We start from the raw sequence: 16527 nt of genomic DNA on the forward strand, positions 1-16527 counted from the left end.
TTCTTAACGCGGACAGCGTAAGTGGGCCCCCGTGTTGCAGAAAATTCGGCGTCCGGCAACCGGCATCGGCGTCCTATGCGGGTGTCGGAGAAAAATCAATCCCCAACCCCGATCGCGAAGGCACTCCACGTGGTGCAAGGTTTTGGTGAACAAAAACTGAATTTCGCACAGTTGAAATCCATCAGGAAATGGTAAAGTATGACTTTACAATTCGGCGCCGGATTCGCCGTCGGATTGTTTATCAATCGGCGTCGGATTGTAATTTGAATGTACGAGAAAACCTAATTCTGCTACGAGAAAACTCAAACACAAACCCCATTTCCAGCATTTCTACCAGACCTACAGCACGCACTAGGCTAGCAGCACTACAGCACGCACTACGCACTAGGCCACACCTTTCGACGTCACGTGTGCAACGACGCACCCTCTAGGCACACCTTTAGTAAACCAGAACTATGGAATCACGGCGGCGTACACAATCGGTAATAAACAAAAAAAAAAAGTCACGGCGGCGTCGTGGAAGTGTGCTCGTCTCACGCCCCGAAGACCCGGGTTCGATTCATTCCCAGACGGAAATTTACCAAATTTTCTTTTCAAAGCCATGCCTTTACTTTGTTTACAGGAACCTCCCTGATGAATTTAGTGTCAATCCGAGCATTAGTGACGTGTTAAGCATGAAATACTTTTAGCTCCTGTTGTCGGTGACATTCAAGTGACCTTGAGCCAAACGCCAGAGCCGTTATCCGGGCCCTCAAACGAGAACATCGGGGCATTGTTGCGAGAACAAAACGAGATCGTCAGGGCAGTCAGTCAAAAGTTGAGAAAGTGTGGTCTCTGGCCCTCAACCCTTTGTACAGGACCTCAATACATACGCTAGTTACTGCCCAAACAAGTTACAAAAATATTGCTTGCGAGTGCTTCCTAATGTTTGTTCACAATATTACTCAAGCTGTAACTTCTAGTACGCTGAAGTACGCTGAACGTCGCCGAATAGCGACGTTCAAAAGGTAGATGCAGGTCACCATTCACTTGATTGCCATCTTTTCGCGCTTAGACGGGATTACCTGTGCTCTTTTGAACGCCAGCGGTCCGTGAGTTCCACGGTGCGGGTTTTGCTTCGCCTCGAAAGATGGCGCCACGCTGCGTGAAGCTCTGTCTCCATGGTGTCTTTCGCAGCCTGTCGTTCCGCCTTCAGCCGGTTTTCTTCTTCTAGCTGGGCAGCGTCCACATGGACCAGTGCACAGTATGGCGTGCTGCGGTGCGGCGTTTAGCACTACTATCCTCACTCCGTATAGCTCTCTACTAATTTGCTAACGCAATTGATGCTTCGCCTTTCGGGTGAAACTGCGACATTGTTTACTCTTTGCGCTGTCGGTCATTTCTGGTACGATCGCTCGGTGGCGACGCTGAGAATGCCGGATTTTCGCGCAGTGAAGTGTGTGATGCTTTCGCATTAAAACACGTTGAATAACGAGACACTGCTTGCTTGACTTTGCAGAAACGAGCCGCAACGCCACAGTACGATGAGGTAGGAGATAGGCATGTCCATCTCCTATCGTTTCGTACTGGGCACAATTTCGCTGTGCACAGCGCATTTCGAGGTCGAATGCGTCCCTGTAACTACTTTCTTCATTAGCGGTTGGGAGCACAAACTCACTATTTTAAACAAACGTATTGCTATGCGACGCGGCCTAACGAGCCAAGAGTCTCAAGCACTGGCTTGCATGAGATAAATTTATGAGTGTCTTATTCTCTCTTCAGGCATCCGCCCGTGGTGTAATGATTAAAGCTCACAAGTCCAGCATGGTTAGAGTATTGGCCTGCTGTGCTGGGGGACTCGGGTTGCCGACCATGTGTGGGACATTGTTATTCAATTATATATACATATAAACAAGGTCGTTCGTTTTCGGCGAAAACCCGACAACGCCCAATTTCTGCACCTTGAACAAAATATATAAAAATTGTGTAAAACCCGATTTCTCCCCAAAGATTGCATTTTTGTAGAGGATAGTAATAGATGCAGGCGCTACAAAACTAACTAACGCTTATTTCCTCTTGTGAGCCAGTGGTCAAGTTATCACATTATTCATAATATTTGTATATAAATATAGTATTATGCCTCCCTTTCGGTTTACACTCAAGCATATATAAATAATATATTACGTACAGCGCCCGCCGGCACTGAGTGAATGAGTGAAAGTTTGCGCTTGTTATTCCACACAAGGAATCGTAACGTTTGAAGTGCGATTCCCAAGAACCGAAACGAGTGTCATCGTTTAAATGTAACAAATGTCATTACAGTTGCTGGAGCCGTTGTCTAGTGAGAGTGCCTCTACGTTTCAGATATACTTGAATAATGATATCGAAGCCGGCTCCCGAGCTGTAGCTTCCTCTGAAGCTTCGTGGTAAGGACGCCAGGCTTAAGAAATAAGGCTATGAATTTCAGATAGCGTGCGATGGAGTACCTGATCTATGTCGTAAACACTGTTAACACATATCGACCTTATTACAGCTTGTTCATTAAGCTGCGCTGATTCACCAGCACAGAAAATACGTTATAGGATGGAAATACGGCGGAAGTACGTTCTTGGGCATATAAATATATTCAAATACGTTCTATGACGGTAACACGTGGGGTATGAGTTCCAGGCTAAAGATATGCTAGAAAGAGAATTGGCATTGTGGACAAGTTCGGAACTACAGTCCATAATGGAAATACGTCTGAAATGTGCTCCGTGATGAGAATACGCCAAAAACTTGTTTTGTTGTGTAAATACGTTCTATGTTGCGTTAAGTGCTGAACACACGTTCATAGTTGAAATATGTCGGAGACACGACCTGTAATGTTGCTTCATTTTCGGGATGTAATTTGCGCCCTCTCGCAGCACATGTGGCGTCTCACACAGAAAGGTCGCCGCATCGACGACGGCGCCAAAACTACGGTTCTCCGAGCTGGTGATTCTGAGCCGCTGGTCGATATAGGACTTCGTGGGTGCTTTCTCCCGAAGCAAGCGCGTTTCGTTGCAAACTTCCACAGTGGAGGGCAGGGTAAACAGTCTGCGACATTATTTACTGCGCTCGGTACACTCGACTCCATGTTGTCTGTTCCCATCTCTCTTTTGGGTATACAGCAGAGGAGGCAGAGTAGGATTCGATCTGTTCAGATGGTTCAGACGATGGTTCTTATTTCAAATCCCGAAATGTCCACTTCTTCCTCGTCTCGGTATTCCTCGAGTACAATCGCGAACGAGCGCTTTCGGAGAAGAGCATTTTGCCTGCGCGCTCACTCGATGGTATGTAATTGGCTCTCTCTATTTGGGAACAAGCACTGCCACGCTCGAAGAAAGTGGTTTATTCGGCGGATGGTGGGGCCTGTGCTGTGGTCGTGGTCTGGCATCCTTAAAAAAACACACAAAAAGGACGTTGCCAATTTTCTCCTTTAGAGCATGACGTAATAGGTACGTGAATCATACTTGTGGAGAGCGTGTTGTATGTGTAATTCACTCTAGAAGGAACACTCAAATGACGACAGAGGAATTATTTCTGATGACTGGGAACTGATAACAAACTGCAATATTTCATGAAAGCTAAAACATTGATCTACATGTGATGCTACTCTTGGATGAATGACAATTTTTGCCTTTCATGAAGCTACTTCCACCTTGCGGATTTCTGTAGTAAAAATTTTTCATGCGCATTAATAATTGAACTTAAGCGAGAAAAATTATTGACGCTAACTGGTTGGGCCAATATTCATCCAAGAACACCTATCCCCATGCCGTTAGGCGGTATATCAGCCGCAATTCGTGGCGGAATACAATCTCACTGTTTCCTTTAGGAGTGGCCCATCTCGTATACGCAGGAAATTCCTGCAGTGCATGCAGTATTGTGAGCTCTCCATGATGGCAGGTTCACGCTCATCAAAAATTCTCGCGCAAAAATTATGGGCATTGTGGACGTCTTAGCGGTGAACATTGATATTAAGCTTGCAGTGCTTCTCAGCAATTGCAGGGCCGTAGAGAGCAACCTATAACATAAGAAAAATTATGGTTTAGCTGACTTTGGGCTACAGTTTCTCTTGGAACCTAGCTGCTGGTCTACGCTAAGACTTCCTCGATTTCAACTTCATTGCACAGTTACTTTCCAATTCCACCAGACAAAATGTAAGCGAGTTAAATTTGCCCTAATCGAATTAGCTAGAGAGGATTAGAGTGTAGAATGTTTTATCATGCCTTATCGGAAAGACGATACTCCGCTCTTCGTACTCCTGAGTACATGATGCAACGCCACGTCAACGTGTTTGAATTTATAGCTGACTAAAAATAATCGTGAAAAACCATTAAGGGTGCCCGGTGCCTCGCTCGTAACACACATAACAGGTATTTGTCAATTAGGAGCTGCGCCATTACAACTAATCGGATTTGTATGCAATGCACAAGGCAGCAGAACATCTGTAGAGAAGAGGGCACGCCTCCAATGTCCGTCAGCGCAGCTATGCACCGTTTGAATATTGGAGCAGTTGATGAAGGTCCTACGAAGTCCTTGGTCAATCTGCAATTTAATCCACAATGACCAGCACCCGGCGTGTGGCAAGATCCAACTTGTGTGAACTTTTTATAATGAGTTTTTCTTTATATCAATATTTTGTTCCGTTATTTATTTATTTCCTTTCAGCTTTTTCCTGAAGAGCCAACAAGTGCAAAAAAGTTACTTTTCTAGCTTTGGCTACATTGTGGAATAGCTGCCTTCATAAAAGTGTAGCACTGATTCGGTGTTAACAGAGTACCTGGTAGGTATTCCGTCAACATTACATATAGTCAGCCTTGATGACAAACGGTAGATTCAAAAGTCACACAAAGTATATTTTGTGGCTTCTTCTAATGTTCTAGCACGCGAAAAAAGTGAAAAAGAAAGTGAAAGAGCTCGTACGTTTAAACCAGGAATTCTATGCGGCCGGTGAAGCCTGGAACTGAGGGAGTTTTCTGATCAAAAACTGTACCAATTATAGGCGCACGGTATGCTCGAGGTGGAAAATGAGCAAAATTAGCGTGGATCTTGATTTCTTATCGAAAATGAGTATAATTTTATTAGCAGTGACCTCAGAAAAACTGTTGATTTTCCTGCAATTTGTGCCCGCATATCGTGTTGATTCTATTCAGTTCTAATTATTTTTGTCCTTAATGAAGAATTCTCACTAAGTCCCGCCCCCGCTATTGCCTACATTGCTCACTCGGTGGGACGTATGATAAGAAACAAACAAACAAAAAAAAGGATTCGTACAAAAAAATTATTTAAGTCGACACAAGAGCCACCGAGGTATCGCGATACAGAAAAATAGAACATTTTCAAGACCGCTAAGTCATTTAGTCACACCATGATCACCACACGAGTCACTGCAGCCTTACAGATAGTCCAATAAGATAAATGTCATGCGCCACGGGGGGTAGCTGTTTCGTTAGTTGCTTTGCGAAATTATGCAAAGTACGAAATTAAAGAGCAAGGTAGAAACCTCATTCCCGTATAGCACTGTTGCCAGTAGATATGTCGCGTCCTTCTCGGCTTCTCCAGATTGCAGATACTATCCGTTCTGATTCACAAAAATGCGTGTAAGTACAACATGCCGAATATAAATGAAATAGATACCTGAAGTTACGCTGCGTACCGAGGCCCCATCTACGTTAATCCGTACGGGTCATGCAGAGATAAACGTTCTACCACAGCGCTCTTAATTCGAGTTCACGAGAAACAGGCAGCATCTCCTTAGATACACTTAAGTTAACAACAAGTAATTTTAATGATGCTTCTATAAAAAAAAACTTGACAATCACTTTAGCATCCTTACGTGATTTGATGCGAAGGCATGAGGACTTGTCTAAGTTATCACCTTAAATTAAAACTCCACCTTAATCCACCTTGCTCTAACTTGTAACAACCGTAATCCATCTTAGTCCACTTTAATCCACTTTAATTCAAATTAGCGGGGGGCCCAGGTCGTTTCTTTTGCGACGCCGTCCGACGCTGTGGCTGTTTACCGTGGCATTTCACAGTGCGAGCCGCAACAGCTCCAGTGCCGAGAACGCAACGTCATCTCTTGGACACGTGGCTTTTGGTATCATCGGATGATAACGCGGGACGCTGGATTTTGCGCTTCGTGGGGCGCTTTCGAATTAAAATCAACGTAATGAACCTTCAATGCTGCAAAGCGTGAGTTAGGGTCAAGGCCACTGGCAAGCAAGCCAGTGCTCATGCTGTGCACACAGCGCGGCTACGCATGGAGGCGTCGAGCGGCCGTTGCCTGTACACGTGCTGGCACGTCTATACTCCTACTTGCTACTGGTAAGGTGCTTTGAGCATTGTAAAAAGAGCGGATTAGCAGAGTGATTAAGGATGCCTTAGAGTGGACAAATGCGCCGTGCTTAATCCCGTACGACGTTCACTGTAACTAGGGAGAATGGCAGACATACGAGGAGGGTACGACGCGTCTGCTAATCCCTTTTAAAATGAAAATAGCACAAACTGACATTGTATGTAGCAGCCCAGCAGCGAACTGTCTAGTACTACTAATCCCTTTGCTCGTATGCTTTGGCACGTGATCATCCTCCGACGCGTTGCAGGCCTGTGGATGTTTCTCAAGAGAGGTGTGAAATTGAGCTGTACTCTTGTTTTCTTTATGTACTGCTCGACGACCTTTTCTACCCTCTGACCCCGCACGCGGTATCGATGCACCAGCAAGCATAGTGTCGCAATTCGGGTTTAATGTCCGAGAACGTGTGTAGGCCTGGTGTCGTCGACAAAAATGAGCAGTGGCGTGCGCAGTGGGGTCGTATTTTCTTTGTCTGCTATCGGATACGCTATTGATCGACCATGCGTGCCCCGAAGTGATGAAAAGAGGTCATGAAATGTTCTCTATGTTGTTCTTGTGTGCCGCCATGGCTTTATTCTTCGCCGCACGCTTCTTTTCTTTTTATTATGCATCGGAGCAAAAGACTTTGCTGTCTCCTGAGGCCCCAAAACTTCCATTACACACGCCTAATAGAGAAGAACACGACGTATAAAATATCATTGACAAACAGCAATGACCACGGAGTATCAGGGGAACCGGGAGACTCAATTTTTATTTGCTACCACACACTACGGAAAATAATACCTTCGAGAGTGATTAGCGGGGGAAACACCCTCTTTGCGCTCTTTCTATTACTGCAACTTTGAAAAGGGGTGTATTCGTTCACAGAACACCCTTAGGACACGCTTTCATTAACTTTAGCGTGCAAGCAAGGTGTTTTGTGCGATACATACACCTTAGAGAATTTAAGGGTGCTTGGGCACCACTTCAACATTTCAAGCAAGTAATAAGCCGTATGGATTTATGTCGCAGAAGTATGTGCCAAGTTATTGTTCGAGTCCATCATGTGGTCACTGTAGGCTATGGATGTCATCCTGCTAGTTCATGGTCATGGCGTCCCTGGAGGTGAAGCGTAGAGGCAGAGTTGTTTCTTTTATTTCCTATTCTCCATTTTGCTTTTCACCACTGGCTTTGTTTGAATTGTTTAAGCTCAGTGCTCTTTTATAGATCAGTAGCCAAGCGTCAACAAATCATAGCCCGTCAGCCAATCATAGGTCTTAAGCTGCATGTTTTTTTCTGGTGTAGCTTCAGCGCCAGCACAATATTATGCGCAGTAAGTCTGGCACTGTTTCCTATAGTACCAGTTTCAAAAAAACATTGGCACATACATCCGGAGCAATGTACCTTTGATACATATAAGAACACATATTGCATGTAATTTATGTAATTGTATATGCTTATGATTGCATATAAGAATACAGCATTTATTGCGAAGATGGCGCACCCCGCTCGTAAATTAGGGAGACACAATTATTTTATCGCCCTTTCGCCTTCCTGCCTTTCAGATTTTTCTGCTAGCTTCGCTTAAACTGTTTCACCTGGATGCTGGTTGATATATAAACTGAAGAACGCGGCGTCAGCCTATAAAATCTGCTAGAGTTATGGGCGTAGTACTTTAACAGTCGCTGTAATAGTCATTTAATTGCCGCTCCGCATATTATCGTAACTGTGCTCTTTAATAAATGTGGCCGTGGTCGCCTTCAGGACAGCCTCCACATTTGTTGTGAACCGGATGTGAAGCATTGATTTGGAGCGTTCATTGCCTCGTAACAGGTGCTTTATGGCAGACGGGTATGCAGGCAGGTTTCTGTATCGCCTTGTCCTGGCCCTCTTAATTAAAAGAATGCTCTCATGCCAGTTGCACATCCTAGGCACACGGCGTGCCCCCACCTTAGTACTTGCGCAAATTCTCACTTCCCTTCGCCGCAATACACTGTGTATGCTTTGCTGCCTTACAACATTGTAATGCGGTGAAGCCAGTATGAGACGCATATATCAGACCCTAGTTTAAAAGGTGTCATAGAACATCGATTTTCATAGTCTGAGGGATCTGCATATTTATATTTTTTTTGCGTTTGCTATCTTGTTTGTTTGTTTATTTCCGGCTTTACCGAAATGCGGCCACCGTGGTCGGAAAGTGAAGCCGCAAACGTTTTCTGTACAGAAGAACGCCACAGGCACTGAAGCGCCATGGTGGGTCATCCAAGAAATTAAAGAGAGAGAGGGAAGGGGAGATGAGGACAAAAAAAAAAAATCTAATAAAAAAGCGTTCAACGATGCGGGCTCAAGGTCTTCCGTTCGCTGATTGCTCAACTTTTTCATATGTCTGAAGAATATTTTTCCATAGAGGTGAAATAATGGGACGGCCATCAGGGCACCAGCAATTCTGAACTGACTGAAAATAAATAAATACGTGAATGAATAAATAAATACGTAAATAAATAAGTCAAATAGACGATGCAACTCTACCCTGGAAACTCATCGTTAACATCAAGAATTAATATAAATAAAATGTGTCAGAAATCTCTACCCATAACAAAATGATAACATATAAGTGGCAGACCCTTAAAAACGGATCAAGGGTCAAACGGATCAAACGCCGTCTTCGGACACGGAAACCTTTCCAATGCACCCATAAGGGCGAAGCCGTGAAAGAATGCCAGAGCAAATACTTCTCTTCTTTTTTTGTTCTCGTACAAGGTGAACGATAGGTGCTTCACTTTATTCTTCCCCTCGGAAATAAAATCCACGGTATGCAGTATGCTTGTCCTGTTATGCGCTATAGTCAGAATTCGGGAATCGACGCCGTGGGTCCTAATCATGTCGTTGATTTGGTAGTGGTGAGGCAGAGGAAGGGGAATGTGTAGGGGCGGCAGCTCTGTCTAACACAGTAAAAAGTGGACGAACATAAAGGTTAGCAGCACGCGTTTGCCAATCTATAAAAAAAAAAATTGAGGTCGAAATTGTTTCAGCGAAGCCGAAAGCGCAAGGAGGGTGAAGAGGGCACACTGTGGAATCCGGGCGTGAAGCTTAATACTACCTTGCCGGGAACGAAGCCTCAGAAAAGATTATTTCAACATGGCTAAAGGGGCGGGGAGCATGAATGGAGCAAGACGTTTCATTGAGATTTCACCCCGAAATCCGTGATTAATAAAACTCAAATTCTATACTCCACAGCTCATACATGATCCAAGATTCTAGACAAAAAAAAGGAATTGATGACATCAAGAAAAATTTAAAAAACGCTTAATTTATTGCTTCACTGTATGGTAGAGAACTAAAACACTGTCGGCAACCCTAATGTTCCCTTTAAGTGTCTGTAATGGCGCTAGCCCCTAGACCTTAGGTTAACGCACCTCCTTCTCCTACCACCCTCAGAGGAGCAACTCGCGACGTGTCCTAACTCACCACCGGAGCGCGCGTTAAGACACGAACAATAAATGGCTTATACCCACTTAAGCAATGGCTCATGCACCCGTAAACGCGGCCTCTCATTAAGATGACACAAGAGAAGTTAAATTCTACGCTGGAATGATGAGCGGCATCGGAGCCAGCTGTGGAAGAAGACGACGACGCTCGAGCCATTGCTGATGATGATAGGTAATTATCATAATGATGGCAAATGAGAAACATCTGACGGTTAATTTGCCCTTTCCTTAACTAAACCTATGCTCCTATATCATATATATCCTACACAACTCTTAACTTGAACCATGCATTACCTTCTTTTAGATGGGTTTTTATCCTTCTCACGGTTTCAGAGACACCTCAACTTCCGGTTGCCTGAGGCCGACTTCCGGTGTGCTCCTTGAGAAACATAATGTCGCTAGGTGCTAGTGCCATAATATACTAGGACTTCGTTCTCACGTTTAACGTGTTCCTGGCTGCTACGCTCAGAAGCACTAGTCCAGTTTAGTTTCCATAGAGTCATGTGCGTTAACTGCCAGTTTCTTGCGTTTCTCTATCCGCTTGTTACGTCCAGAAACCCGCGGTTGTGCACCACCAAATCTATATTGGCCGTCGGCGGCGCCTCCGTTGACCGCCGATTGTAGGCGCTGAGAACCTTCACTTTCTGGAATCATATAAGAGCACTCGGAGCTCCAGCTAAATATTCGCAAATGGCTATAAGCGATGAAGACAGTAACATCCTCAAAGGAGACGATGCGCTGCGGTACATCAGAGACGTTATTGGGGATAACTTCGGCACAAAAGAAAGCGTAGTCAGGCTCAAACAGATTCAAAACAGCAAAGAAGCCTGAGACACATTAAAATTTAGCATAGAAACTTTTTCCTGGAAAAAAGCAGAAGAAAATTTCCCTAAAAATAGCGCCGCAAGACCCGATGAAATCCCAATACAGATAATCAAGAATCTCGGTCTAAAGAGCAAGACAATGCTGAGTAAAGCATTTGAGCAAGTGATCAAAATGAAGAAAATTCTGGTTGGATGGCAAGATAAACCTCATCTACGAAAGCAAATGTGATAAGGATAAGACGAGCTCGCACAGGCCAGTTACAGTAACCTCGGTGATATTGTGAGCATTGTATTAGCCCTTCAACTTCGTCATCTGTATATATTCATCATCGTGGCCAGAGTCATACTCCTCAGCGCGCGGCCCTGCTGAATAAAGCGTCGAGGTATAATTACAACTGCCTCGAAAACTTAAAGGACCAAAGGATCGAGAGCAGCCTCCACCATTTGTTATACCTCGACGCTTTATTCAGCAGGGCCGCGCGCTGAGGAGTATGACTCTGGCCACGATGATGAATATATACAGATGAAAAAGATGAAGGCCTAATACACACACAATAATATAGAATGGTAATGCAAGCCATAAAATTAGAACTGTCGAAGTGGTGGAGGAAAATGATGTACTTGGGCAACTACAGAACAGGTTCAGAGCAGGCAGACGCTTAGATGATAATATGTTCAACTAACTCAGTGCATAGAGATTGAAAGTGTAAATCGACAGCAAGGAGTCATCGGAAAAAAAGTGAGAGAAACAACGACAACAAATTTAATGCAAAGAAAAAAGATCATGGTGATTTACAAGAATGGGAAGAAAGAAATCAGAAGGGAAAGTCTCCATAGTAACACAAAGGGCAGTGCCTCGCTATTTGAGGCTAGAGCTGGTTGCCTAACGACAAAAAGATATCGGAGCAAATATTCGCAACCAGATTAGGTACCTGTATGCTTCAGCAAAAATCCTGCGACTACTTAGCACATCCTAATGGAATGCGAAGAGATTCCCCCAGTGAGACCCGGAGGTAACGTTCACCCTCCAGAAGCGCTTGGATTTAAAGCGGAAGCATCAACCGGTCAGCAGTGAAGATAGGCAAGAGAAGTTCAAAGTATTGGTGGGAAAAAAGCAAGAAAGAAATTGATACAACCGGATCCTTTACAGGTATAGGTAGCGATACAAGGTAGATATAAGTTTTGAGGGGGGAAAAAGACGTTTATGGAGATGTATACAAAAGTGCTAGACTGAAAAACATGCACAGTATACCTGAATAAATCAAGCAGGCTGGGTGACTATTTGTCACCGCCCCGTTTCAAAGGCGATGCCAATAAATCATCATCGCAAAACCTACCGTGCGGCGCAGAAGGATTACTATAGCCGTTCTCACATCGTAGCTGGTCGGAGATCTCAACACGTCTTACCAAGTTGAAAACTCAGAGAAAGTGGAGGGAATCTGGCTGACGCCATTCGTTCGAGAATTTGCTGACTAGTCTCGAACGAAGGGAATCTTATAGGCGTACCTGGAAACTTGGAAGCAGTTCGTCTCTTGTTGCGTAATTAAACTTAATATTTTCGGCAAACCTCTTGGTTTCCCTTCTTTATCTTTTCACTTTTCTTCCAGAGTTCTCTTTCCCACACACTCCCATTCTTGAAACACAATCGTCTCTTTTCCGTGGTCCGCATGCTTGGAGAAGTTAGGGGCTCAGTGATATTCGGATGACTGTTCGAAGAAAGCGCGCAGATTTTTATTTTTTTTAGAGAGAGACGAGAGTAAAACTGTATTGGGAAAAGGAATAACAATAAAAGAAGATCAGTACAACGACAAGATGCAACGTCGCGAACCTAAAGAAAGAAGCTGCAGTTTCGCCCCAAAGGCAAAGCACTGATTGCGATGGCAAATTAGTAGACAGCTATACAAAGTAAGGAAAGTAGTTTTACATCGGCCATATAAACTTGGAAATATACGCTTCCTAGCTAAATTAACAAGCATGGCGTCAGCGCGCAGGCAAACATGAACACATCACACTCGATGACCGCGGACACCCGCTGTCAAAACGCTGACGTGAGGAAGCGCGGCAGCTGCAGCGAGCCAAGTGACCTTCGCGGTGTTTATCGCTTCAACGCTAACGACGAGAACACTGCGCGCACAAAGCTATGAGCCGGCTGCAGACCGCTTTCAAGATAAGGAGCGCGCGACCGCGCGTGGCCGCGCAAAGTACGCAGTTGGTGCCGGAGTGGAACGCCTCTTCCCATCCTCCTGCGCTGCCTCCCCGCTTCCCTGCCTGCGCGCGCGAGATTGAGCCACGAACAGCGGTTCCCCATGCGCGCGGTCGCGAAATGCGCAGTTGCTGTCGGAGAACAACGCCGCCCCCCTCCCTGCCTTTCATCCCCCACGGCCTTTCGCACGACGGAAGACGGCGCGTTTCCTGTCAGCTTCCCTCTCTTGCCCGGGCCAGATTGAGCCGCGATCGTTGGCTACCCTCGCGCGCTTTCACTCGCACATACAGCATACGGCGCGCGGCAACGCTGTTATCGCCCTTGGACTTTATACCGAACACCACGGTGTCGACGACGGCAGAAATGGGCGTAGAGTGTCCATATAGTTGCTACCGAAATAAAAGAGGTATCGTCTAGCACAAAGTTTGGAGCTACGAACAACGTGTTTGGAACACGAGTGTCACAGACCCCGTGAACGAGGCGCAGACGCCGGACCAGATTCCGAAGCCGATTATCAGCTTCCGAAAATAATCCCACGAAAGCAAGGGTAATTAAGAATGGGCCCTCTGGTGAGCCAGCGAACGTCGGTTGAATCCCCTTCTTCCGCAAAAGCTCGGTTTTCACGTTACATCACTTCACCGGTGCGGACTGAACTCTACGTCTGATTCTCGCACGGTGGTTATATAGCTTCCACAGGCGTTCTCGAACCTTCCTCTCGGAGTCGTGCTCCCGTAGCATGGCCAAAGCCTGGGAATCTTCTAGTCATTTCTCACACCTTCGACCGCCGCCGTCGGAGCGTCGTCGAGGGGGGGGGGGGTGATGACTCATCCCGTTGGCGCACGCTCACGCTGTAGCAATCTCTCTCGACTCGCCGGGTGAGAAGGTGTCTCGGCGCGCGCGTGTGCTCTCTCTCTCTCCGGCTACCGTCGATTCGGCGATGCTCTTCTAGACGTCTAGGCGCCGTTGGTCGCGTTCCTCGTTTGAGGCATATGCGCCCTCCCCCTCGGTTGAAGTTGCCGTGGGGCCAGCGTGTTCTTTCGCTGGCTTGCGTGACACGCGGCGCGCGCTTTGATTGTGACAACGAGAAAGCCGTAAAAACATCTTGTTCTTCTCGCTAGAAACTGCCGCTCCCGAATGTTGGAACCTGAGAAGAAAAACAAAATGACAATGCAGTATGCAGAGCATGCATATGTGGCAGCGCACACTGCGGTGGAGTTATTTAGCTGTGTCCTTTATCGGTGTATGTACATCGGAGAAAATAGACTTCGGGAAACTGTTGCTGGACTCCATGCTTGGAAGTCTCATGGCCCTCGATCATTCCATGCGGAAATTTCATATTTTGATCCGCCATGCTAATTTCTCTTTTCTGGATGTCGCCTATAAAGATGAAGAATATAAGCGATAATACAGAAGCTAATAGGAAAACGTGTCATGTCATTTAGTTCGTTTTTTTCTCCGTGTATTTCGTGCGCAACCCGAACTATGAATTGACAGGAAAGGGAGGTCTAGATTGACTTGGAATAAAGCTGACATGGAAACAGTGCAGGCGGGCAACTTATAACATTATTCGTGTTTTTTTTTTTAGCTCAGGAATAAACCTTAATGACTTACTATAATTCATTGTTCAGTGCACCGGTTATTTTTATGTGCAGATTTACGCAACCGTCGCTGAAGGTTCTCTATCGCCGAGGATATTATCTATATATATTTAACTGCTTACGAAGAAAAAAGTTCGTATTAAATAATACAAGGATATCTCTTCTCTACGTACACTTAACAAAATAAAATGAATTATTGCGCTTTACGTGCCAAAACCACCCTCTAATTATGAGGCACGCCGTAATGGGGGACTCCGGGTTAATTTGGACCACCTCAGGTGGTCCAAATTAGTTTTATCGGCCTGTAAACTTGTAAACTAGGCATACTAACTAAATTAACAAGCATGGTATCACGCGCGCACAAGCAAATATGAATACATCTCACGAGATGACCACGGAAGCTCGCTGTCAAAATGCTGGAGCGAGGAAGCGCGGCGGCAGCAGCGAGTGAATTGACCTTCGCACTGCCTCTCGTATCGACGCGAACGAAGCCGCGAAAACACAGCGCGCCGCGGATTCTATCCTCGTCGCAGATGGTTTTAAGATACAGCGGCCCGGGCGGGCACGCGCGGTCCAGGTAAAACATGCCTGGTAAAACAGCAACTGAGCTGAATTATGAAACTAGAGTGACATTACTTGCGCGCAATATATATATATATATATATATAAGCTGGAACTTATACAGGCAGTCCTTAATGCTGCAAAAATATTACACGACATGGCCCTTCGGTTATAGAAGGTACTAAATATAACGCGCGTAATTACAACGCTTCGTAATAGCCGTAAAAGTTACTGAGAAATCGTACGTGACTGTGAGCTTCTCCCGCTTTAACAGTACGGAGGAAATAGTTCGTAACCTCCTCCAGATAAACAACCCTTCGGCTACTCGTAATGTTCACGACGTTTTTCTATTGTTAAAAGTGGTCGCTTGAGTTCTATTCTTTTATTTTTTGTCGACAGAGCAATGCCCTTTAACAATACCATGCAATAAAAATAACGGTATCAGTTGCGGCACTGCGGCGCTGCCGTGATTGCCCATTTTCTCGCACAGCGCGTGCGGCGGTCGTTATTTAAATGCTTCCGTATTGCGTATATTGCTACGAAGCGAGCTCAGAGCACACAAAAGCATAGACTACCATTACTTCGGGCCGTTCGCCGATTTTTCGCACGTGACGAGAAACGTCGTTTGATCGTGGATTGGTGCAGCGGGCAAAGAGTTATGGTGTAAAGCTCACATTAAAAGTTAGTTCGTAACAGCATCACGTCTCGGCGTAAAGGCGCGTAATAACATGCGCGCTTCGTGCGGTGCAATCGTCCGCATTTAAGCCTTCGGTACGTAGCGGTGGTACAGAATGCCTCTCGAGAGATAACGAACTTAGGTGACTATAGTCAGACCGCTAAACCAACAATAAGCCAGATGCAGTCGTACGTACGTATCAAGGGCATTTGAACTATTGCGAGTCGAGTATTCTAGCATATTCCAATATTTGACGAGAAAGAAAAATTCATTTACTCCAGTAAAGAGCGGCGGGCGTTTGCTGCGAAAAACAAGCTCTTCCAATAGACTATGTACGGAAGTAGTATTCGCAATACTTGCATAATATCAGATGCACGATTTCCATATGACTTGAATGCGTACTCAGGTAAAAATAGAAATGACGAACTACCTTTCAAACTAAGCGAAGCCTTCACAGGGGAAATCGCAAGTGCCTTCGTGGTAAGCCACTTAGAGCAAAATACTCAATTGTTGACATTTACCAGGTGATTTTTTTTCTCTCTTTTTTTTTCTTCTTGTTTTCGACCATTCACAATTTTTTTTAAATGACACCTGTGAGAGACAGCCTAATTTTAGTCGTTGAGTTGGGTTACTCAAATACGTGGAATTAGCCGCAATATAAACAGAAATGCACAATGGCATAATTAACAATAATACACAAATGAACTGTTTAACTAGTTACTTTACGGTGCGTATTGGAATTTACGAATTGTAGCCTGTGAGTTCGCAAAGCGTGTCCATGTAGATCGAATTTTCAGGATGAAACCAGTTTCGTGATATTAATTCCCAAAGTGT

The sequence above is a fragment of the Dermacentor silvarum genome, chromosome 10 (assembly GCF_013339745.2).
Source record: "Dermacentor silvarum isolate Dsil-2018 chromosome 10, BIME_Dsil_1.4, whole genome shotgun sequence".
Lineage (NCBI taxonomy): Eukaryota > Metazoa > Arthropoda > Arachnida > Ixodida > Ixodidae > Dermacentor > Dermacentor silvarum.